Source organism: Peromyscus eremicus, chromosome 5 (genome assembly GCF_949786415.1).
Source record: "Peromyscus eremicus chromosome 5, PerEre_H2_v1, whole genome shotgun sequence".
In the NCBI taxonomy this organism is placed as follows: Eukaryota; Metazoa; Chordata; class Mammalia; order Rodentia; family Cricetidae; genus Peromyscus; species Peromyscus eremicus.
The window spans coordinates 85,274,272-85,298,807 of NC_081420.1; positions in this window are offsets into that span (position 1 = coordinate 85,274,272).

A 24,536-nucleotide genomic window follows, 5' to 3' on the forward strand; every position below is an offset into this window, starting at 1 on the left:
CGGTATCCATCCCCAACATGGGATCCACATCTGCCACCTACTTTTCCCAGTTCCTTACCTAGGGGTGTCCCAGAGGGCCCCTCCCACATGGTCTGTATAGGATGACACCAAGGGCCGTGTCAGCTCAGGATATAAGGCCTGTATGTTAACAGAGTGTCACACGTTCACATGTTCTAATACCAGGTAAGCAGGCAGAGAAGGTATTCTGGAGTGGTAGAGGGGCACGCCGTCATGGTGCTGCAGCTATCCAGAGAGTCAGTAGCCCACTGGAGTGAGTCCCTTCCTAGGCCCCTGGGACTCAGTCATACTTTGAACTCAGCTGTGCCCATGTTCAAGAAAACAGTGGGGTGCAGAGCAAGGGTGGACCTGTGGCTCTTGGTTATGAGTTAGGCACTGGGACAAAGAGGTGTACAAGGATGGAGTAAAAGCCACAGCTGCCTGGCTGCCTCATACCCATGACTGACCATGTTCGAAGTTCCTCGACACTAAGGTAGGTCGGGGATGATCTGGTGGCATCCTGCTGAACCCTGATATGTCCCAAGGAGGCCTATCCAGGTCCTATGAAGGCTCAGAAATCATCCCAGTATGGCACGTGGCCTACAATGTGGCCTGAGCCAGTCCAGCTCCTGGTCCCCCATGGTATCAGATGAGGCAGAGGAAGCTTGTCTCCAGGTGACCACATTGTCACAAAGCCCAGACCCTGCAGCATCAGCCTGTGCTTGGGATCTCTCTGGGCTGCTTCTGGCTCTGAAGGGCTTTGTTTTAGGGCCTTTGGATATCAGTCCAGCTGTGGTCGCCAGCCACAGACGTATTTTGACTCAGTCTCAAGGCCCAGTTGAGAGTAATGCGGGGGTCTGTCTAAGCCATTTAAGTGGAAATTATGCAAGGAGCAGATGTGTGTCCTTTTAGACAGTAGAGAAAGGCTCAAACCAGGGTAGGGTGGGAGGGCAAGGCAGTTGGCTCCTTACAGAGGAGGCAGAGCTGCGTCTGATCCTGGTCAAGGGAAGAGTAAGGCTTGTATTAAGAGATACTCACATTAGTGGAAAGTAGAGAGAAAGGCAGGAAATGGCCCTGGTAGGGGAGATGGTAGAGAAAGCTGATGGAGGCCTGGTCCTGAGGGTGTGCACGTCACAGCTAAAAGACCAGGCCAATACAAAGATAAATGAAAAAAGACATACCGTCAATACAAAGTTAAATGAAAAAAGATGTACCGCCGTTACCTGTCCAGGTGTGAGAATAAGTGCACTCTGTGCAAGGGACGAGTGTAGACAAACTCTTTGTGGATGCATGTGCCAATCACACACATGCTGTTTTCAAAACAGCCTGGTTTAGAGATTGCTGGCTTAGGGGCCATGACTGCTTCTGGAATGCCACAGCTTGGGGACCACATGATCAGGACTGACTGAGTCCATAGTGCAGCCATCTGGGGACTAGAGGACAGTGATGTCTAGCACTTGACATGGTGCTGGGTTGGAACACTTGCTCTACCTTGTCCTGAGGAAACTCTGGGTCCTAGTACACTCATATAATTTGGGAAGGGGCCATAGAAGAAAGTTTCTCAAAAGGAGATTGACCTACCCACCTACCCACCCACAGTCCCCAAGCCACAGTGTAGACCCAAGATAAGAGCCGAGGGAAGGAGGATGATGTTGACAGGCCTCCTTGGGGGTCTCCACTATTCGGGATGCAATGTCCTCCACCCCTGACCAAACTCACGTGTATCTAATAATCTTGTTCCCCAGCCTCAGGGACCTGGTTCCCTCTGGGCAGTCCCTGGCTCCCATCCAGACATTAAGACTTCAGCCACCCCTAGAACTGAATCACAATAACTACAGAGAAGCCATGCACACACCGGGCACCTGGCAGACTAAGGGGGTGACATTGGCAAAGCCCGGGGGAGCCTAGGAAACACCATAGCCTCTGGGACATTGAGCTCACCTCCAGGAAAATACTGTCCTGATTCCTTCTACCGTGTCTGGCACCATCTTCAAAACATATCATAGCCTTCGGGCTGCTCTCCCTGCTTCTGCTATTGCCATCATGGGGGACAATGCACTCACTTTGCTTCCTTTCTCTTCTTGAGACAACACTAGAGAAGATGCTCTGTATGTGTGGACCCCTCTCCATGTGAAACCCAAAGCAAAACACAGACCATCAAATTGGCTAAGCCCCAGCCATGCATCTGAGCAAAGGGCTAAAGGCAGCAGGGGAGAGGGCCCCTGGGGAAGGTGTTCCAGGAAGAAGGAAGCAGGTGTAAAGGCCCTGGGGTGGCCATGCCCCACATACCCACCTGCTGTCTGTCTCTATTCAGAGCTACAGCCTCCAGGCCAGGCTCAATGTAGGAGCTCAGGTCAAAGGCCCCAGCTGGACCCCCGACCCCCCACCCTCCCAGATGGGAGGTGAAGCTTTTTGTAGGTCAGCCTCAGGATGTTCCCTTGGCCTCTTCCGGAAGCTCCTGGGGCTGGGGGTAAGGCAGCATGGGGAGCTAGGGCGCAGGCAGCAGGTGCTGTTTCTAACAGCCTTGACTGTCTGCCAGTCGCCTCTGAAATCCACAGCACATCTGTGCTCCTCAGTTGGCGGACAGATGGGCCCCAGCCTAGTATTTCTGGATTCAGTTAGACTTGGGGGCTGATGTAAGTAAGACACAGCGCAGGTGCCCTGGTGGTCAGGCAGGAGAGGAAGGTAAGCATGGGAGAAGGGACAGGGTCAGATGCCTGTTTTGCTTGGGGCTGAGGACTGTACCCAGGCCAGAGACATTGCTGGGTACCTGGGGAGGACTCTGCTTGTGCACCTTGGCTGTGGATTTTGGTAGATATGCCCTGGAGAGATGACAGTGCGGTGACCCTCACCCTCAGTTCATCCCAGTTGTGACAACAGCAGGCTGAGCCCTGGAAGATAAACACAGAGCAAGGCAAAGCTGAGCCGGAGGGCGGGTGCCTTGGCTGATTCTGCCATCAGCAACTGCTGTGTCCTTTAATCAAGTCGCAGCAGGAAAGCCCTGACCCACACCCAGTATCTCCCCCTGCCCCATGCCACCTTTGGGGCTGGCCTGGGGAAGTTCCCAGGAAGGAGATAAGGCTGCGGATGTGGGTGTGCCCAAGCTTCAGAGTTCCAACCAGATCCTGTGAGACAATGACCCTGGTGACCACACAGGGTAGGAAGTGGGAAAGAGGATGCTTGGCTGTGAAGCCTGGCACAGGAAAGTGGCCTGCTCCTGTGGCTAAGGCCTCCTGGCTGCCACACTGACCCCCCCTGGGAGCTTCTGCATTCATATTTCCTCTCCCAACAGCCTCCCAGGTCCATCTCACAGTGGGGAAACTGAGGACTTTTACAGTAGGGAGGCTGACCCAAATCACAGACACGGCTGTGCAAAACTAAGCTTTTTGTTTTGCCTGTACACAGCGACACTTCTGCCCTTTGCCAGGGGTACCTAAGAGACCTGATGGTCCAGCCTGTGTCTTGAGTCCCATACGTCACCAACCATGGATGATAATAGGCACCAGATTCCTACCCCGGAGGGTTCCAGGAAGCTGGGGGGGGGGGGGAGACACTCCAATAGTATAAAACTCCGGCAAGCAAGCTGAGCCCTGCATCTTCAAGCCCCTGCCCTGTGTGGTTGAATGTGCAGCATCCAGCTGGTCACACTTGGTCCTGGACTAAGACACAGAGCATCAGCTCTTTTCTGCGTCACACGGAGATGAGCTGAACACCCACTACACATCAGCCATGACCCAGGATCCCGTAGACGCAGCAGCGAAGAAGTAGAACAGAGTTGTGTTGTGCTGAAAGTGAGAGGCTTGAGACTCAGGTTCCATGGCAAGAACAGCCTTCATCTGGGCTCCGCATATGTTCAGAGACAGACTTGCAGTCAAGCCACATAGAAAACCTCATGGTATTCAGAAGGGACAGTGGGGCTCTGGAAATGCTACCTGGCCCTGGCCATGTCCCCAGCATGCACACAGCTGGCAGCAGGGCAGTGTGTATGATGGGCACCCCAAAGATCCTGGTGTTCGCAGTCCTGGGCTTTGCCCAGGAGGGAAGCACATGGCTCTACAGGCCTGAGCTGCCCTCATCGTTGTATCTAGACGTGGCAGGGCAGCCAACACAGCTGGAGCTAAAGTGTAGTTCACATCCAGATGAAACACACGGTGTTCCGTGTCGACCCAGTGAACGGTAAGACCTGGGGATGGGGGTGTCACTGTGGCATGCTGGAGGGTCCTGTTGTTAAAATGTCCTGTAGCTCACCCTACAGCATCCCACTATTGGGGGTGGCCAGTCAACATGGCTCGGGCTCTTTCCCAACCTTGGTCTCTTCCTCCCTTTCTCAGAACGGCCTCCCCAGCCTCCTCCGAGTCTTGCTTCCATCCTGACTCTCTTAGATGCACATGGCACCTCTATGAACTGCCCAAAGCAAGGGCACTCAGGCCCTGCCAACCTCCCTGGAAAGCCATGTACAGCCATGATAGAGTTAGTCAACACTTGACCCCCCCCCCAGAGGTTTCTGGGAATGATTTTCTTCCCTGAGTGTAGTGATAAGAAGTTATGATCGTTGTGGGGCTAGAGAGGTGGCTCAGTGGTTAAGAGCACACACTGCTCTTCCAGAGGATCTGAGTTCAATTCCCAGCACCCACATCAGGTGGCTCACAACTACCTGTAGCCCCAGCTCCAGGGGTACCTCACACCTCTGACCTCTGTGGGCACTTGCACTCATGTGCACAAACCCTACATACACATAATTAAAGTAATAATAAGAAGAAAGAAGTTGTGAATGTTGAAGGCTTTGGTGGTCATCCTGGAGCATGAGTTGGCAAGCCAGTTGACCAAGCATATTCAGAGCATGTGAATAGAAAGAGCTAGTGTCCCTAAAAACACCATGGCCTCCACATACCTCATCCAGAACTGTGGGCCAGTTAGACATGTGGACCTGCTTCTGTTCTTTGCCCGCTCAACATTGGAGAAGGCATCAGATTCCTTGACTGCGCTCCCATAGGAACCATTGCTCCCAGCCATTTCTGGGGGTTCACCGTCTCAAATCCCAGGACCTCATGTCTGTCTGGAAAGACTTTAGACAGACCATGAGGAAAGAGGAGAGCCAGTGGGTGTTATGGCCACCGAGGAGGCTGCTCGGCCTCAAGTGCAGAGCTTGGGACTTGGCCTTGATTAGAAGGGAGAAGGAGCAGGTGTGTTTTATTTTATTACTTTATTTTCTGCAATTTTAGGCAGGAACTTAGGGTCCTATGATGCCAGAGGAACACTCACCACTAGGCCACACCACTCAGAGCATATTCTGAGTGAAGATGTTATGGGTACCATCTGTTCATGTTTTGTCCCTCAGCAGTGTTCCAGGTCTTCTGAAGGACATTCAGTCCTCGGGGGGACAAAAGGCAGGAGTTCTGAGATGCCTCACATGGACAGGAGAACCCTGAGGGAATGGTCCTGTGAGAGCTATCTGGCTACCACACCAGGCCACCAGTGGGCACCTATTTCTTGCTAACCACAGTCTCACCAGGGTTGGAGAAAAAGCTAAGAAAAGGATGAGGTGGTGTTAAGGGATGTGTACGGCACCCTCACTGGGTTGCCGAGGCCCCTCCTTAATGCGGGCTCACTTATTCCTCACATCCAGGGCAGCAGGTGCAGCCTGTAATAGGTAAGGGAGGTGGGTGCATCCAACCAAGGGCAGGCTGGAACCCAGGCCTGTTTACCAGGCTCTCAGCAGTCTGTGCACAGGGAGCTAACTCCACAGGCACAGCCTGGCCTCGCCACCCTGCCTCACAGCCTCCCGAGGACGGTGGTACAGCTTGGGAGGAAGCCATCTGGCCCTGACTCCAGGCTTCCACAGAGACACTCCCGATGAGGCCTCATCTCCCAGCTGCTCTCTCTGCTGAAAATATTTACATCCAAATATGTCCCAGTGTGCCATGCTTCTGCCTCAAGCCAGCCTGGGCGTCTGTCCTCACCACCTGGGAGGCACGGTGCGACTTCAGCAGCAGCAGCTCCACAAAGCCCAGAGTGAACAAGAAACCAGGGCTGGCTGGCCGCCACCCACCCTGCAAGGCACTCTGCCTCGGGGCCTTTGCACCTGCTCCTGGCATTACTCCAAGCTGCTCCCCACAGAGTATGTGCAGTTCACATGGGTCACATGGGGCTGCAGGCTCATGTCACCTCTCTAAGCCTTCCCTGCCTAACACCATGTCAGATCTCTCAGGCTATAGCCTGGGTCGTTTTCTCTGCAGCCATCTTGTGCCATGCTGTTTCATCCATTGCTGGTTTTTTCCTGTCTCTCTTGTGATATCTGACCTCTGGGACAAAGATTATGCCCTCAGCAGCTTCCAGTTTCCAGCTTCCTGATAGGACTTTAGAAATGCTGGTCTGAAGGGTGGGGTGGGCTGAGTGCACAGGGTATAGAACCCTGGGTTCAGACACTTACTAACCTCCAGCGGTCACCCATGCCTCTAGTTTCCTTTTTCAAAATGGGGACAAACAGTAACCACCACAGGGCCCTGTTGTGAAAATGTCCTGTAGCCGTCATCATGGAGGTCCACAGCTTTGGAGGTGTGGGGAGACAGCCCAGTCTGAAGTCATGTCTGAGATCAGGACACTCACCCTTAAAGGTTTGGAGAAGAGTAACACCTCTGCTGAAGTTGCCCCAGGATCTCACGGGACCTGCTGTATATAGAGGAGGGGTGTGTGTGTGTGTGTGTGTGTGTGTGTGTGTGTGTGTGTGTGTGTAGAGGACCTCTAAATATGGAGACAGAGCTTCTAAGTAATGAAGTCTTTCCACGGGGGCTGGAAAGATAGCCCACTGGTCAAGACTTCATACTGCTCTTGCAGAGGACCTGAGTTCAGTTCCCAGCACCTGCACTGGGTGATATACAACCTCTTGTAAGTCTAGCTTCTAGGAAATCCATTGCCTCTTCGGGCACTGCATTCACATGTGTACACATGTCCACACACTTACACACAGTTTAAAATAATAAAAAATAAAATAAAATAAATAAGGCCCACAAGGCAGCGGCAATCCAATCCAATACAGATGCTTGTAAGGAGACATTAGGTGCTAGACAACATCTGGCTATGGGAACACAGAGGAAGAACCCTAAGGATAACAGAAAGTGGCCATCAGCAAAGCCAAGAGATACCGCAGAAGAAACCCGACCTTGAAACTCCAGCCTCCAGAACTGAGGAACTTTATTATGGTTTTTGTTATACAACCAAACTGACTGAATCACCTTCCTGCCCCTTCCAGGTCCCAGGAACTGCCGGCAACAACCCTGGTGATCCCTAGATTGCAGCCACATTCCTGCAGTCTTTGCCTGTCTTCTGAAACCCACAATGCCTTGTTCCCTCCACTGTCAGGGTAGCCCAGGTGCCACCAGCAGTCCAGCAGGTGCTGTGTGTGCCATGCTGGGGGCCACTTGTGACACAGGCCATGTTCCGATCTGGATTCTGCTCAGTGGCTGGCAGAAGCCCCACCCTACCTTCCTTCCAGCCATGCACATGTGTGTGGCCAGGGCAGCCCTAGATGCTTGCTGGCTTGTTTCCTTATTTCTCAAATGAGACATGGGATAATTTCCAGGAGGTCTGAAAAACCTTTCCTGGAGGTTTGAAAAGAGCCAACAAGCCTCTGTCACCCTGTCTGCTGAGTGGTGAGGTCAGTGTCCCCCAGCTTCTAAGACAGACCACAGCAATGGGATTTCCTAGGTCGGAAAGCACAATACAGGACTAGAGAGATAGCTCGGTGGTTAAAGGCGCTGGCTGCTCCTCCAGAGGACACAGGTTCCGTTCCCAACACCCATGTTGGGCAGCTCACAACCGTCTGTAACTCCAGCTTCCGTGGACCCAACACCTTCTTCCATCTTCCCCAAACACTTGCATGCACATTGGCATACACATACAGAAACACACACACACACACACACACACACACACACACACACCACACACCACACACACACACACACACACACACAGAGGCGGGGGAATAAAAATAAATCTAGAAAGAAAGAACAGCACAGCATCTGGGGCAATCCAGCAGCTGCTTTGTCACTCAGCTGCCCTGAGCTGCAGGCGGAGTCCTGACACCTTGGTCACATCAGAATGCCTGCTAGACTGAAGAGACAGTGGAGGAAGGGCGCAGGGATGGTTGGCGCGAGGAGGTGGTTGAGAAAGCTGACTGAAGGAGCACTCAAGAGGAGAGCCCTGCCAAAGCAGGGGGAATGTCCCAGCCCAGTGCCCTGTGTGTGCAAAGGCCCTGGGCATGCTATACCTGCCTGAGTCCTGAATAGCAGACTGACTAAGTGAGATCAGGGTGAGAGCAGAGGAGGTCTCAGACCCTCAATTAGGAAGATCCCCAAGTCCTGTCCCCCTACACACACACCTGCAAGCCTCTAAAAACCCAGAGGTCTGGCTTTCCTGAGCCCACCAGAGTTCCTAGGAGTTCCGGTCCTCCGGAGACCTTACATGAGTGCCTCCTGGCACTAAGCAGACTAGACTGGACGTACACAGGGAGAGCAGAGTGCTGAAGGAAGCAGGGGCCAGGGGAGGGTCCTTGGACAAGGGAATGGCTGAGAAGAGTTGACTGGCTGCCCTGCAAAGCTAACATCCTGATGGATGTCTGTCAGACAGAGCGGAGGTCTGTGGGGTGAGAGGAGTCAGCTCCCTTCTCTTCCCTCCCTTCTGTCCTTTCCCCCATCCTCCCTCCCTTTAGTCAGGCCATCAGAGGCCAAGCCTCGTGTCCCCCAAGCTCAGTATTCTAGCCTAGCGCGCCACGAACAGAGACCCAGTACAATAGGGAACACCCGAGTCCCTTCATGGTGTGGCCACAAGCCCTGAGGGATGTCCAGATTTGATACCGGACAGATATAGGCTCCGTTGCCTCAGACTGGCCTGCCTGAGAGGGGCCAGGAGCAGGTGAGAAGGTCAAGCCAAAGTCAGCCTGCCCACAAAGACGGTGATATAAACAGTGGTTTCTAACCACAGGTCAGCACCTGCCCATCCAGACTGTCTTGGCTGCAAGTGTCCACAGCATACACACATTGGTCACTCATGGGGGGTGGGGTTGTTCAGCATTAGAACACTAACATCCAGGAGTGTTTCAGACATGATTGTTTCCAGGGATTCAGAGTTGGCTCTGGTCCCTTTGTTCCACAACAGTTCCCCTGGCACAGCAGCCAACTCATCCCACCCTACTCCTGGAGGAAAAAAACACCAAACCTTCCCACAAAGGCTTGTAGGCCAGACAGAGGGGCCACCCTGTATCACTGCAGTGGAATGGGTGGACAGAGCAGTTAGCCACTCCGAATGAAGTTCTCAAAGGAGCTGGTGGGAAAGCGGACAGGCAGACGCAATCCCCTGCTTTCTGCTTGTTACTCAATGCTGTGCTGTCCGGGGAGGCCAAGGAACCTGAGGAAGTGGGAGAAGGACAAGAATGCGGGGGGCGGGAGGGGGGGCAAAGAGGAAAGGAGTAGGCAGAGGAGGCAGGGGGATGCTCGGGGAGGAATCACTCTCAACCTGTTGACCCCCCACCCCACCCCAGGTCAGGGATGGGAGCTGGCCCTACCCGCAAAGAACCTGGCCAGGGTGCTGAGGTCCTCATTTCTCTGCCAAGTTGGAAGCTTACACTACAGGGGGATCCGCCCTTCACGTTAGCTGGGATGGGCTGTAGGGGCGGCATGGCAAGTCTCTCTCCTAGCCTCTGCTGTCCTCACGTGATACATGATCACCTCTCTCTCAGAGTCCCAGCAACCTAGGACAGGGTAACACCCCAGAATCCATTGCATCACAGAGGGTGGACACTGGCTGGCCATAGGCAGCCTGGCCAGGGCCAGGTCTTATTCCCAGAGGCCCAGGACAGCTGGGAATGCCCCTAAAGGAAAATGAACAGTTTCTTAGGAGGCTAGGGATGTGGATGTCAGGGTGGCCACCTGGGGCTACAGGGAACATCACCTTCAGGGCAGATTTGGGATGGCTGTTACATCGGAGCTTTGGTTTCCAAGAGTGAAGGTGAACATAGGGATGCTCAGTCCCTCTGGCACAGAGACCTTTTCTTTCAAGATGACCAAAACCCCAAACCATCAATATCTACAGATGTGGCATGAAACATAATAGCCAGTCATAAGGGGGCTGGAGCGATGGCTCAGAGGTTAAGAGCACTGGCTGTTCTTCCAGAGGTCCTGAGTTCAATTCCCAGCAACCACATGGTGGCTCACAGCCATCTGTAATGGGACCTGGTGCCCTCTTCTGGAATGCAGGCAGAACACTGTATACATAATAAATAAATAAATCTTTAAAAAAAAAATAGCCAGTCATAAAATACCACTTGACACAGAAGAATAAAGAAAAGGAGGCCTCTCAAAGGAATTGAGAGAAAGAAGCCAGACAAAAGAGATGTTCAGGATAGGGTGACTCAGTTGGTAGAGTGTTTACCTGTCATGCACAAGGTCCTAAGACGTATCCCCACAACTGCATAAACCTGGCACGAGGCACACAGCTGTCATCTCAGAACTCAGGGAGTGGAGGCCGGCAGACCAGGAGTTTAAGGCCAGTCTAGGATATACGAGACTGTAAAAAACAAGAAAGAAAGGAAGGAGGGAGGGAAGGAGAGAGAGAGAGAGAGAGAGAGAGAGAGAGAGAGAGAGAGAGAGAGAGAGAGAGAGAGAAATACTTGGTGTTGATTCTGATCACAGAAAATTCTAGAAACTACAAACAACTCCGCATTGGCCGAGCAAGACCTCCCCCTATAGTGGGAGGGGAGGCAATGGAGTTGCTGGGGACTATCCCAGCATAGTGTGAGCTGTCACAGTACCACTTGGACCCAACTCCAGGCCTTTCCCCTCCAGATGGAGAGAGGTTTGAGTAAGAATGGCCCCTATAGGCTCACACAATCGAATGCTTAGTCACCAGAGAGTGGAATTCTTTGAAAGGATTGTTGGAGGAAGTGTGTCACTGGGGGTGGGCTTTGAGGTTTCAAAAGCCCATGCCAGGACTAGGCCCTTTCTGCCCAGGGATCCAGATGTAGCCACCATGATGATAATGGACTAACCCTGAAACTGTAAACAAACCCCCAGTCAAATGCATTCATTGATAAGTCACCTTGGTCAGAGCGTCTCTTCACAGGAGTAGAACAGTGACTAAGACAGGTACAGAGTCTGGCTGCCTTCAGCCGTCATGGTCTCCTAAGGAGAAGGATCTAGGACAGGAGAAACAAGAACCTGAGCAGCCTGCAGGAGGAACATCAGGCATGAGGGAGGGTCAGAGAGCAGGAGGCTAAGAGACCAAGTCGTGCCAGAAAGAGAGGTCCTGAGGCCCCTCTCTGACACCTCCCCCATGTAGCCCTCAGGTCCATCCCTTGAACCTCAGCCCCTGAGGGCTCATGGGAACAGATTCAAATGCCCCCAGGCTCTGCCTCAGCAGGGTTTCATGACAAATGCCCATGGCCAGGCACACCTTGGGGTGCCTGAACCTCCCTTCTGGCCCTCTGCCTCCATCCCACTGCAGTGGCTGGAACTTGTATTGAACACGATGGGGTAAGACAGGGGCTTCGAACCTTCAGAATCTGAGGCTTCAAGGTGGTATGGGCCTAGGCATACCTCAAGCCCTGTGCAGGAACACTTGGGGCATGTGGACAGTAAACGTGCAGGGAGCAGAATCATTGGCTTGGCTGAGCTCCGAGGGGTTCAGAGAGTAGTTTCTCTGGAGAATTCTACAGCTGGGATCTGTATGCTAATGAGAAAGCTTAAGCTGAAGAGAAAAAGGAAAGTAATTTGCAGCCTAGAGAAAGCAACCCTCTACAGCCACACTAGGATGAACCTTCAACTCTAAAGTTAAGCAAGAGACACCAACAGCAGGCAGGGTCCACAGGGTAGTACTTTCATGACACCAGATTCTCAACAAGGAAGCCAGAGAGCAGCCAGCATGGGACATGGGACACGGGGGGTGGGGGTGGGGCATGGGACCAGGATGGGGACATGACACTGATTTAAAATTTTTTATTATATTTCTCTCTCTCTCTCTCTCTCTCTCTCTCTCTCTCTCTCTCTCTCTCTCTCTCTCTCTCTCTCTCTCTCTCTCTGTGTGTGTGTGTATGTGTGTGTGTGCACATAGGTCACAGAATGAAAATGTACAGAGTTGGTTCTCTCCTTCCACTGTGTGGGTCCCAGGGATGAAACGTAGTTGTCAAGCTTGGTGTCAATTGTCTTTACCCACTGAGCAATTTCACCAGCCCTACCTGTTGTTTTAAGATGTTAAGTTAAAAGCCAGGCATGGTGGCACGTGCCTATCATTCCAACACTTGAGAGGTAGAGGCAAGAACATCAGGAGTTCGAGGCCAGTCTCAGTTACACAGCACGTTGGAGGGCAGCCTAGGTTCCTTGAGGCCTTATCTAAAAAGAAAAAGAAATGGTTTACAGGTTTAGTGAAAGTGAGGGACTGGTCCATAAGCAGTACATCCTCTAAACTTGTATGTATAGCACAGAAAAAAATGTTACTAGAAGCCTCGTTTTTAAAAGAGCGATGCAAATTTTTTTCCTGGCAGATACAGGTTAAGTTCCCTTCTATTTAATTCTGAGGTCATGGCAGTGGCGGCGCTGTAGTTGTTGGTAAGAGTGCTGGTTGGCACCGAGGGGAGAACCTTCCTGAGAAAACCTGGTTAGTCACAACAGTGACTAATCAGATTGTAGGGGTAACTCTAAGAGTCCCCCCAAATCCTTCCAGGTGCCTAGAACACCAGTCATCCCCTTGGCCGGGCCTGCGGGGGCCCGCCATGACCACGACACACCTGCGAAGAGCCTACCCCCAGAAGGAAGGGCGGCACCCTTAGTATGGCTGTGAAGGCGGAGTCGGAGGCCCCAAGGGAAGCTGGCCAGCAAACACCAGGTTCCATGGCTGCTCTTTCACTCCACAGATCAGGCTATAGGCAACAGAGATTCAGAATGTTCTAGAACATGAGTACATTGTCCAGAACCAATCCACCCTCTTTTAAGCTGCCCGCAACACCAAAGGGCGATAGATGGAGTGGAAAAAAAAATACAAAGGAAGCAGTGTCCAGGCTTAAGGGAGGTTCTCCAGTTTCTGCCCCTGTGGTTCACGCACCTGCTGCCCAGGCCAGCTGCACTTCTGGCTTCCCAGACTCAAAGGAAGTGAAATTAGAGCAGACTGCTGAGGAGAGCAGCTCCACAAGAAGGATGAGCCACCAGCCCCAACATCACAGTCATACAGAAACCGGGGGCCGCCCTGCACACTGGCCCCTTAAAGGGAAAGTGGCTTCTGGAGGGGCTCCCCCACCGATGGGCAGGCAGCACCCAGGCTCTCAGGATGCCTGCCTCTTGAGGGTCACTGCGTGGTGTGTTGGGTTGTGTAGAGGCTGGCCTCTCCCTTGGGGAGCCTTGGTTTCCTGTTCTGTAGTAGGGGCTGAGAGACCCAGTCTTGATGTAGCAGTAGCAGAGGTAATTAGGACCTTGAGCCTGGAAGTGAGGGTCACAGGCACATCCAGATTCGCCAGCCTGAGCTCAGCCTGGTTGGAGAATCCCAGCCCTCTTACAGAGTGGTTGGGTGACCTCCCGAGATGTGACGGTGACAGCAATGCTGACAGTTGTGTCTCACCAGGGGCTGAGTGGGTTCTACGAGGTCACAGGCAGGCCTAGCACGTCCAGGTGCTCAGCAGATGTACTTCCTGTGTGGTTTGGCGGATTTATTTACGTTCTCTGAAGCACCCTAAGAAGTGGCTGGCAAAGGTATAATATGCGAACCCCCAAAAGATGAGGACCCCTACTCTAGCCCAGTCCTCACCTGGGGTTAATTCCAAACTGCACTTAAGCCTAGGGACCCACCAAAACAGGCTTGTCCTCTCCAGACGTACATCCGATCATCACAGTCCCTCATCCCGGATTTCCACGTGTCACCCAGACATGTGCTGCATCACCTGCTCTGTGGTTCTGAGTTTGTTCAGCCACACCCTGAGCTGGGCAAGGTTGGTGGCCAGCACTGGCCAGGCTCACCTGGCACTCAGGTGAACGGTTCCTGCTACGCACTCTAACTAGACACACCTCACTTGAGACCTGAAAGCAGAGGCTGATGGCCTGCTACTACTCAGTTCACATGGAGCTGCACATGAAACTGTCCTCCTAATCTGGGGTGGCTGGGACTTACAGCCCTCTTTCCAGGATTTAGTGGCTGGAGACATCAACCTTCTGACCCTATCCTTTTTGTGTAAAACAGGTTGCTATGAGACTTGAATAGCCTCATGTTTTCATCCATCTCTCTGTCCACCCATCCATCCATTATCCATCCATCCATCTATCTATCTATCTATCTATCTATCCATCTATCTATCTATCTACCCAGCAGTCATGGAGTCTCATAAACCAGGAGAGGAGACAAGAGTAAGCGGGGTATCTGCTTACCTCCTGTCTCCACAGCCTCTGTACCCCACTCCCAGCTCTCTGACTAGACTGCAGATTCCCAAAGACCTGGAAGGAAGCCTGCCTGGATCCCCAACCTAGAATCACTCAGCCACATTATCTGGGGGCTTTGATGGCCAGCTGTCTCCTACAGTACAGAAGCAAGGCCATCTTGCTACCCTGGCATGGGAAGAGTGTGAAGGTACAGGAGGAAGCCCCCAAGCCCTGGCCTGGCATAAAGCTCGGTGCAGACTACAGACAGCCATGGGTCCTGCAGGGAGCCACCGCCCCTCTCAAGTTCTCTGCAGTCACTTCCTTCCCCACTCCTTATCTATTGGACCACCCAGCTCAGAAAGCCACAGCCAACGTCTACTTCCCCACAAACATCAACTGCCCTCCTGGGGGCATAGTGAGCGGATGATCACCCCCAGGTGCTGGGGCAGCCCCCCACTTGTGGGCAACTTTCTTCTCTTTCAAACCCCACCTCTGTCAGGCCGGCTGATTGGAAAGGCATGAGGACAGGGCAATAAGCAATTCAGAGCCTCCTTTTGAAAGCGGAAGCATCCCATCTGCGGGCCCCGCAGGTGCAAGCCAGGAACATCTGCCTTCGAGCTGAGGAGGAGCTACCCGCTCCCACCAGCCGCACCCAGGGTCCACCCCTGCTGCCTCTTGGGTGTGGGGATGTCTACCCAAGCCCCTTGCTGCCCCAATCCAAAACCTCCCTTGGCTCACTCACTTTGATATACTGGCAACAGTTGGCTCAGGTGTACTGATGCTGTGGGCCATGGGCAGACACACCTCTCTGCCTCTGCCCTCCAGAGGTGCAGGAGCCTGGCCCAGCAGGACTGTTGGCACTGCAAATAAGTAGACAAAATACCAGTCCCCTCTGTTGATCCCACACTCCACCCTCATCAGAACATGGCAAGTACGGTGACACTCGTGGACAGTCCTCGCTCACAACGAGGTCCTCTGTCCCTAAACCCTGAAGAGAGCAGTCAGCCAGCATGGTAGAAAGGGCAAGCAGACCTCATCCATGTTCCAGAAGTCTCCAACTCAAGGCCTAACCATATAGCTAGTCTACCCTTAACTTCAAGACACCCAAATGCCAAGACAATAACATCCAGGGAGACCTGATGACATGGGGTTTTTAGTAACCAACTATGTACAGGAACAACCTAAACATTAAATCAGAGTGAAGAAGCATAGAGATCCTAGTGGCATCCTTAGCACCATGTCTAAGAACCCCCACCAGGTTTAAGAGAACACGATTCCTTTCTGTGAAACCACCCAGTAGTTGTCATCACCATTCAGTAAATGGCTTTCTCTGGAACCTAAACCTAGGATGGCATTATTTCTGCTAGTAGTCAACTGGGGAAGGGCCTGGAGTTCCTCCCAAGTAGACAGCCTTCCCAGCAAGTTCTGGGCTGCCAGGCAGAGGGGCCCACTGCCTACATGTGGCTTGTTTGGCTCAAGCTCCCCGTGGGTAAGCTGGTATAGGACTGTGTTTCCACCACCTGGCAGACTGTGACCCCGATGCTGCTCAAGGCCAGGCATAAGGTGACAATGGAGATTCTTAGAGGGCACAGTTGACTAGAGAACCCCCGATGGTGCAGAGAGCCCACCCGAGCCCTGCGTGAGCAGGAGGCTGGTCAGAGTCCTGACCAGGCTCACTCCTGACCGTACCCCCGGAGGCCTTTCATTGGGTGATGAATAGAAGGGGGTTCTTGGGCAAAGTGGGAGAGTCTCTGGATCTCCCAGGCCACAGGAAGGGCTATACCCCATGGGAAGCTAGGCCGATGAGCCAGGGACTCTCCCTGGCCAGGATGAACACTACCCCAGGTGGAGGAAACACACTCCATGAGCCACACCAGAGTGGGTCCAGTGGGAGGTTGCCGGGTTGCAGGCAGGATAGGAGGAAGTTGTTGGAAAGTCAAACCGGAATGGCATGGTGGAGAGAGAACCGGCAGCCAGGCAGATGGTTCCTGCCGAGGAAGCACTGGGCACAGCTGCAGTCCCCCGACCCCCACCGCATTATCACTGCGACACAGCTGGCTGCCTCACCCCTGAAGGCTGCAGGAGGACCTCCCCCATGCTGTCCCCAAGCCCGCCCCATGTCACATGAGGCCCTGCAGCCTCCCACCCTCTGTCCAGGGCTACAACCCAGCTCTGCGGCAGTAGAGACTAGAAGGACCTAGGGCCTCCAAGGGACAGAGGCAGGGACACCAAGACAACAAAGCTGTCCCATCCCTCCAGTTCTTTCCAGATCCCAAGAAGTCAGAGAAGGCGCTTCAGGGTGGGTATTGGAAGCCGGCATCTCACCCCAGCTCCCAGCACCTGCTCCATCTGCAGCTCCATGTCCCAGGCATCTACCACACTGGAGAGTGGGGCATTGCTCTCAGGACCCCGGGGTCTTCGGCATGGCAGCCCAGGTAAGAGGCTGGGGAGGATTGGAGAGACAGCAGCTGGGAAAGGTGGGGCAGGTGACAGGAAGGTGACATCTCCAAGCTGCTGTGCGTGTGCCCAACTTTGTTGACAACGTGGCCGTGTTGACCTACCTCAAATATCAACACAGTCCCCCCACCAACAGGGAAGCGTCCCTCACAGCTGGGGCAGGTGGCCCCATAAGAGCAGGGCAGGTGCCAAGCCTGAGTCCTGGCCCCACCCAGAGGCAGGTGCCTGGCTCTGTGTGAGAAGGAATGGGCTCTGTTTTCTACAGTGGGGGCTGAGGCTAGAAGTCAGGGGCTCACAGATGCTTCCAGGTGCAGAGCCTCAATGCAGGCTGGATTAGGGGTCAAAGGCAGGAACAGTGAGCCCAGCTATACGAGCATATTACTTCCAGCAGGGCAGTGGGGGAAATGGGGACCCTTCTCACCCTCAGGAGTTGCTGGTTCTAGGAAGGGACCCAGAAAGCTGCTAGGCTCCTCTACATCTCTGACTCCACTCCTAGAACTCCAGGGACTCAGAGATACAAGCAGGTGGCTCCATCTCCAGCCCACAGCCAACCACGTGGTCACACTCCAGGCAACCTTCGGAACTTTCCTGAGCCCACAGTTCTGAGTCCCACAATATGCTTGCTGTGGCAGTCAAATTCATGTCCAGACCCTGGGCCTGGGGCACCCTTTTCTTCAGAGAGAACCACGGTGAGGCTGGTCCAAACCTGCAGCTGGCCCAAGGCCCTGACATCCAAACCCCCAAGCATCCAGAGACATATAGGACTCAAATGACGGTGCCGGGTATTCATGGCCCAACTTCCCAAACAACATGTGTTATTTGTGGCTTCTCCCAGGTGAGGGGATTCAAAGACACCTGTGAAAATGTGCTTGTTCACGGACCCAGGTGTGAATACCCTGCAGGTGGGTGCAAGGGAGATGTCTACCCTGGACTAGGTCTTTTCTCCCCTTCTACCCCCGTCTCCCACATGGCTTCTCTGAGACTGGGAAGGAGACAAGAGGTGAGCTGGATGTGGAAGAAAGACCACTGTGTCATTTGGATGGAACAGTAACCCTAGAAGCTCAGGCCACAAAGTGTATGTGAACTTGGTTGTGCCAGCAACATGGATGTAGTATTGGTGGGATGGGGTTGCCCAGAGCAGACAGTCTGTGTATATCTCTGACAGAATACCCATCCTCCAGTTTAATGTCCCCAAGGTCACTTTGTGCATACCACATTCCCTAAAAATAACCTCCACCCAGGGGACCAATGTGGGACTCTGCAGTGCTAGAAAACACCACCAGAGGCAGCATGGAGCTGGGCCCCTTGGTAGATATAATGACTAAGAAGGTTCTGGGTCATCTGTAAACTTCCAGGAATCTGTGTAAATCTTGGAGACAGAACATGGGCTAATTGGTTTCACTCAAATCATTGCAAGAGTAGAGAGGTTTGAAACTGAGTGCCAAGAATCTCTTTCTCTACAAAGCCGGAATATTCAGAACGCTCGAAGCTGTGCTCGTGGTTAATGGCAGCAGGAGAGGTATCTGCTGTGAGCTGGGACATGGAGGGCTATGGGTAAAGTGTATGAGGAGGACAAGGACTTTCACTGTCCCTGTGACAGGGCGAGGAATGAGGAGTCAGCATTGCACAGGGCAATCCCACCCCCGGAATGATGGTGCGGCATCCCGGTCTGTTGCGGACCTCAGAGTGCAGAGGGCCAGAAGCAGACCAAGTAGAGTGTTAGCAGGCTCGTGTTTATTAGGTGCCTACTGTGTGCACTAGGAGCAGCGTGAGCGCTGCCTGTCACATATGGAGACCTTGAAACCCACTCACAGACATTGTAGCTAGAGGATCCCACAGGGGAGGCTCAGGCAGTGAACCCCAAGGAGTAACTAAGTCAGGTGGTTTGCTGGTGTGGCTTTAGAGAAACAACATGGGGCCCAGTTGAGCAGGAGGTAGGGAGTGTCCCTAAGTGGAGGAGCCCAGGCAGAGGCAGGAGGGCGGGGCGCAGAGGAGCACTGGCAGCAAGGACACCAGGGCCTCTTGGTCCAGATTGGAGTTCTGAGCCCATCACTGGGCTGGCTGGATTCTACTATACATTCCCTCCTCCCTCTTCTTCCTCCCCTTCCCCTCCCCGCTGCTCTGCCATCCTCCTCCTTCTTCCAGGCTATCATTTGAATGCCCAGGTTCCTTCTTCATGCATAGATTCTACTAACCCTGGGTAGAAGATATTCAGGAAAAACACATCTGAACTGAGTTCTTGTAGGTCTGTCTACTTGCGTCAGACATCACATCATCCAGTGCTCACAGGACACACCCAGGGTCTGCGCAAATGTGGGGCCACTTTGTATGAGTGACTTGATACCATGCACTTTGGTGTTCTCACGTAGGCCCCTGGAAACAGTTCCCGGTGATAACAAGGGATGAGTGGGGAGCTGACACAACAGCAGTAGGTTCTCCCACGGGCAGGGACCAGGCTTAGTTACAGGGTCACACCTCCACCAGCACAGCTACCCTGCCTCTTCCAGCTCCTCCTACATCCAGGCACCCCTCATCTACGGGCGACTAGGTGCAGGATGGAGTCGGGGTGCTGGCCAGAGGGTCTGGTGTATGCTCCAGCTGCCCCCTCAAGGGGAGAACCAGAATCTTACTCTGATGGCAGATCCCATGGGCACCAGCCTCCAGGGGCACAGAGAACATCCCCAGGGCAGCCACAGTAAAGCTCAACATAGAAGCCATGGATGTTAACACTTCACACTTAGCCGCCATGGGGGCTGCCCAGCCTCTGTGCCCGTTAGTGAGAACCAAGCTTTGCCAGGGATGATGTGACTCACGCAGGAGGCAGGTTCCCAACAGATAGGAGAGGCTAATGCCGGAGCAAACTTCTGAGGCTGACATGTTCCAAACAGAGGGACGGTGGGGCCCATGGGAATCTGCAGAGAGTTAACAGTGACCATTGGCCCTCGTCCGCTGATATGATGGTGACCTTTGACCTAAATCTGTGTGAGTGACTGTGATCACTCACCCACATCGGCTTGAAATGAGGCGACCTCTGACCAGCATCTGCATAAGGTGGTGGTGGCTTTTGACTCCAGTCTGAACGATGTGGAGATGACCTCTGACTCATGCTGTGCCAAAGCACCGTCAGAGTGTCCTTCCTGTTAGGCACACCAGCTCCTGTAGTGTGCCGTGACCTTGAGCTCCAGCCTCACCTTCCAGCCCTTCTTCCTTACTCAGGCCTGACACATTCAGAAGCCTGAAGCGATGGTTCGTGGCCCACTCAGACTCCACCTCTGCCTCTGTCTTGCTGGCCTCATGGTCTCAGGAGCTTTTGTGGGAGGTCGTACCAGCCTTGAGAGATAGCAGAAGATAACACAGAGGCTCCAAAGAGTACCCAGCATGCTCTGCTGAGCCTGCAGCCTAGACTCAGGAGCACATGGGTTCAGATCTATCTGTGGTAAGTCAGATAGCCCCACAAGGTCAGCTCCTGGGTGAAGGGGCCAATTGCAGAGAGAGCCAGAAACACACGGGTTGAAAAGTGAACAAACCGTAAGGGACTGCTTGCAAAAGTCAGACCGAGGGAGGAAGGCAGAGCCCCCAGCCCGAGCAGGCAGAGAATGGAGGGATTAGGAGGAAAGTGGGGGCCTGAATTCAAGTCTTCCTCCTGCCGCCTCTGTGGATAGTGCACTCATCCACTCACACAATGTCCAGATCTAGATAAGGTAAAAGGCCTCTGCTCCAATCCCTGGTGTTTTTCTCCTCCTGCCCTGAGGCTAAGTAGACAGTCCCTTCTGGGACACAGCCCTGTCATTCCCACACCACATACCCTCTCCAGCGGTGAGACTAGCTGGAAGCCACGAGGAAGGTGTATGCACAGACAGGGTGAAGTCCAGGCCAGCTTCCTGTAGAAAGTGTTCCCAATGGGACAGCTGGAGACCACTCTTCAGGCAAGGGCGACTTTCAATTCTCAATGCAAGTTGAGCAAGCAGAAAGCTTGTTGGCGGGTGTGCTAATATATATAGGCCTCTCTGGTCTCTGTTCCCTGAGGGGATGCCCATCCTGTGCTCCCTCAGAACTATTTACTTCAGTAGGGGAAGCCAAGGGAAGAGAGAAAGGGGCCTCTTTGAAAGTGGTCCACCCACCCCTGGGAGTAGTATGAAGGTGTTGCGAGCACAGTGCTGGACCCAAGGTCAGACCACATGGAAGCTGGTGAATTCTCCATGAAATTCCCAGGTGCATGTCTACCCAGCCCAGGATGGCCACTCAGAAGGAGAGGAACCCTGCCCAAGGAGGCTCTTGCAGCTCTCTTAACTGAGCAGAACTGCTTGCCGCCCATTGGAAGAATGATGGATCTGATAGACACAGGCACCCTTGGGGCGCCCCCTGGGTTCATAACCCTGAATGTCTAGCCCATCCCGCCCACTTGTCCTGTGGGGCCTCTGGCCATCTGGCTGCTTTGCAAACACCAGGGCCTTTGCACATCCTTTCCAGCTGCATTCTGCCCCTTGCAGTTTCTTCACTTGATGAGCTCCACGGTGTTTCCCCAGTCTATGTGTGACATATCATCTGTCCCTCTCAATTGCATTTGGCTCCATAAGGTTGGGTCTCAGGCTGCCTAGACCAAGAGAAGGGTGTGCTCAGGAGCGACTAGGACTGGAAGGGAAAGGGATGTCCCTGGAGAGGTGCAGCCATGACAAGCTCACAAAGCATAGGTTGGGCAGATACCACCAGGGCAAGCAAATGTTACCAGGGTCTACAATGCAGGGCAAGGGGGAGAACATGGTTTCTTGGTCATGGATGCAAGGATACACCCCTTCTGCCATGTCCACTGTTGGCCTCCAGCGTAGCAAGATCAGGGCAAGCTACCCTGAATTCTAGGTGAGTGAGGATCCTAGAGGCACACTGAACCTCCTAGTTAGGAGGTCCCAACTTCCTCCAAGGCAGAGGGACAGGGGACACAGTAGCCTCTTGCAGTCAAGGGACATCTCCCCCGGAGGATATAAGGGGGAGCCATGACACAGAGAACAGTGTCGACCCTTGGAGGCCCAAGAGCAGTAGGCTTTAACTCGTTTGGTCCTTCAATTTGCTATCTTCCTATCACCATGTTGTCTACAGAGGAGGACACAGAATCAGAGAGGAAGTACTACACAGTAGTGAGCGACATCAGGCCATCACCTACCAAACCTATGCCCCCTTCCTGCCACCAGCATGCAGAAAAGCCAAATGGCCTGCCTGGACTCAAACTACAAGTCCTGGCCAGGGTGGACTCAGGGCCCGCTGTGTGGAGCTGATCTCCAGGAGAAAACCAGAAGTGAGGAGGAATCTTATGAAAGGGTCCCCTTGGCACTGGATCCTCTGTGCGGGAGTTTGAGCTCAGCAGAAGCACCCTAAACTTGACTCCACAGGGGCTCTGCTTGCTCCTAGAAGACCAAGCATGCCTTGAAGCCCAGCTGATGGCAATAACTGTCACAGGGCAAAGCTGCCCTACCAGGGCCCCAACAACAGTGCCCTGACAGACCTCCCTCTATTTGGGAACCTTGTCTCTGGCTTCACTCACTACTGAAATTCGAGTTGGTTTTGAAGCTGAGGGTCCGTAGAGTGGAGCCCTAGGTGGGGGAGAGGCAAGGACAAAAAGCTTCTTCTCTGCCAGAGGAAGGATGAAGCCCCAGAATCTTTCGGGAAGCCCTGAGGGCAGAGGCAGATGAACGGAGCTGGCATTAGGTCAGTAGCTGGGCTTCTTGAGGCCAAGTTCATCCTAACGATGCAGCCTATGTCCTGGCTCCACAGGCCAGGTTTAGCCCATGTCCCTGGGCCCCCAAGCTACAGAGAGTCTACCACATAGATCTGTGCCGTGGTGAGCTGGGCCTCCTGGCTTATAAAGTGTGAGGGTGGGACCAAACTTTAAAGATGGGAATCGGTTCCACCCGCTGCCACACCTGGCTGTGACCAGACGGTGGCAAACCCCGCTTAGTGAGCCTGGCATGGAACTGGGTGAGGAAAGGCTCACCCTGGCTTGGCCCCCTCAGCTCTGCTCTATCTCCCTCATCACTTCCTAGGGTCTCCAGCTCCCACCCCATCAGGACCGATCCTAAACATAAGGGGAGGAGCCACAAGGCCTTGCCAAAGCCAGAGGAACTGGGAGTCCACCCCACCCTCCAACCCAGGTGCACTCTGAGTATCTGGAAAGTCCCAGCTCTGGGGGAGGGGAGTGTTGATTGAGGGGGTCAGAAGGCCCCATGTTGTGTCTACACAGCCCCTCGCTGCAGCCCCTGGCCCAGCGCACCTGTGTTCCAGGGACAGCAAGGCCTGCTGGGCACATGTGGTTCTACCAGAATCTGGGGGTCCTCAGAAAATGTCCCTTGGCACACCCAGGGCCTCAGCTGCTGTTTCCTGCTGCTCCATCCTATGAAGAGAAAAGGAATAGGTTTCCCCACACACCTTCAGAGAATGAAACAGAGGCCCAGGTGAGGCTGTTGTGTCGGCTCTGGCCACCCCTTGAATCACGCCTTCACAGCTACATTGTGTACCTCCCTCTGCCCCACTTGCTCCGTGGAACCTTTCTAAAGTTCCCGACATCAGGCAGACATCTCTGTGCAACAGCCAGTTTTCTCACTGTAGAAGTGGAGACAATAACTGCCTGGCTCTGCCCCAGATCCATGCAAGCTAGCCAAGTGGGCAGTGCCAACACTCAGAGCTATGCTAGACGTAAGCACCCTCTGAGGCTCCCATTTCGTCTGCAGCATGCCTCCCAGACACTGTGGGGTTACATTGTCACACTAAGAGCATTATATCCTATGCTCTCTGCTGCTCTGTACTGGTGCCCATGGAGGCTGCTGGTCCCTGGGGTGGATAAGCCACATAACCCACACGTTCACTTCTCTGCTTCCCTGGTGAGAATTGAGCCCCTGACTCCCCTGTTAAAAAAGATTCTCAGATGAGGGTCCTTTCTCTTCTTTCCTTGTGCCCACATCCAAACACGAGGGCAAGAGCAGGCAACAGGCCACGTCCTGGTCTTTAGCAGAGGCCCAAGTCCGAAGTGGCTACGGCTCTTGCTCTCAGGAGAAAGAGGTTGGACTCAGAGGGTGGTAATGGGAACAGAGGATAGGTCCCTGGTTTGTTTGGCCTCAAGTGCCAAGATAAGGCAGAAATGCAGGGTCACAGCTCACATTCAGAAAGGATTTTTGTGCCATCCAAGTGCCCAATAATAACTCTTGGGGATCCTACAGGCCCTGGCACAGATCCTTCGAAGAGGGTACTAGGCACTAAGTGGGGATGGATGCCTGGTGAGGATGGGCAGGTTGAGCCATGTCTGCCTGGCCCAGATGTGGGAGAGAGGTGGAGGATACCTCGCTGTGCTGAGTGATGGGAGAGGAGCCAAGAGTTCTAAGGGCACCCAGCCCGAATATCGGGCTCTGCTCACTGGCAGCGTACTCACAAATGTCCTCTGACCCTTCACGAGGTGACCCACCCTGGTACCCTGCTCGTCAGTAGCTCCTGGCTAAGGCACTTCAGGGAGACACGTGAGATTGTGCAGGCCAGTGCACACAAGGCTTAGGGACCTGGGAAAGTCTACACAGTGGCCTGTGGGAATCACCTCAACCCTGCCCCTAGGGCGGAAGGAAGAGGGAGGGCAGCTTACTCTGCTGTGTGGGTGGTCAAGGGGAATTCTGACCTCCTTTCTGTGGACTCTCTGTGCAGGCCCTGGCCTCC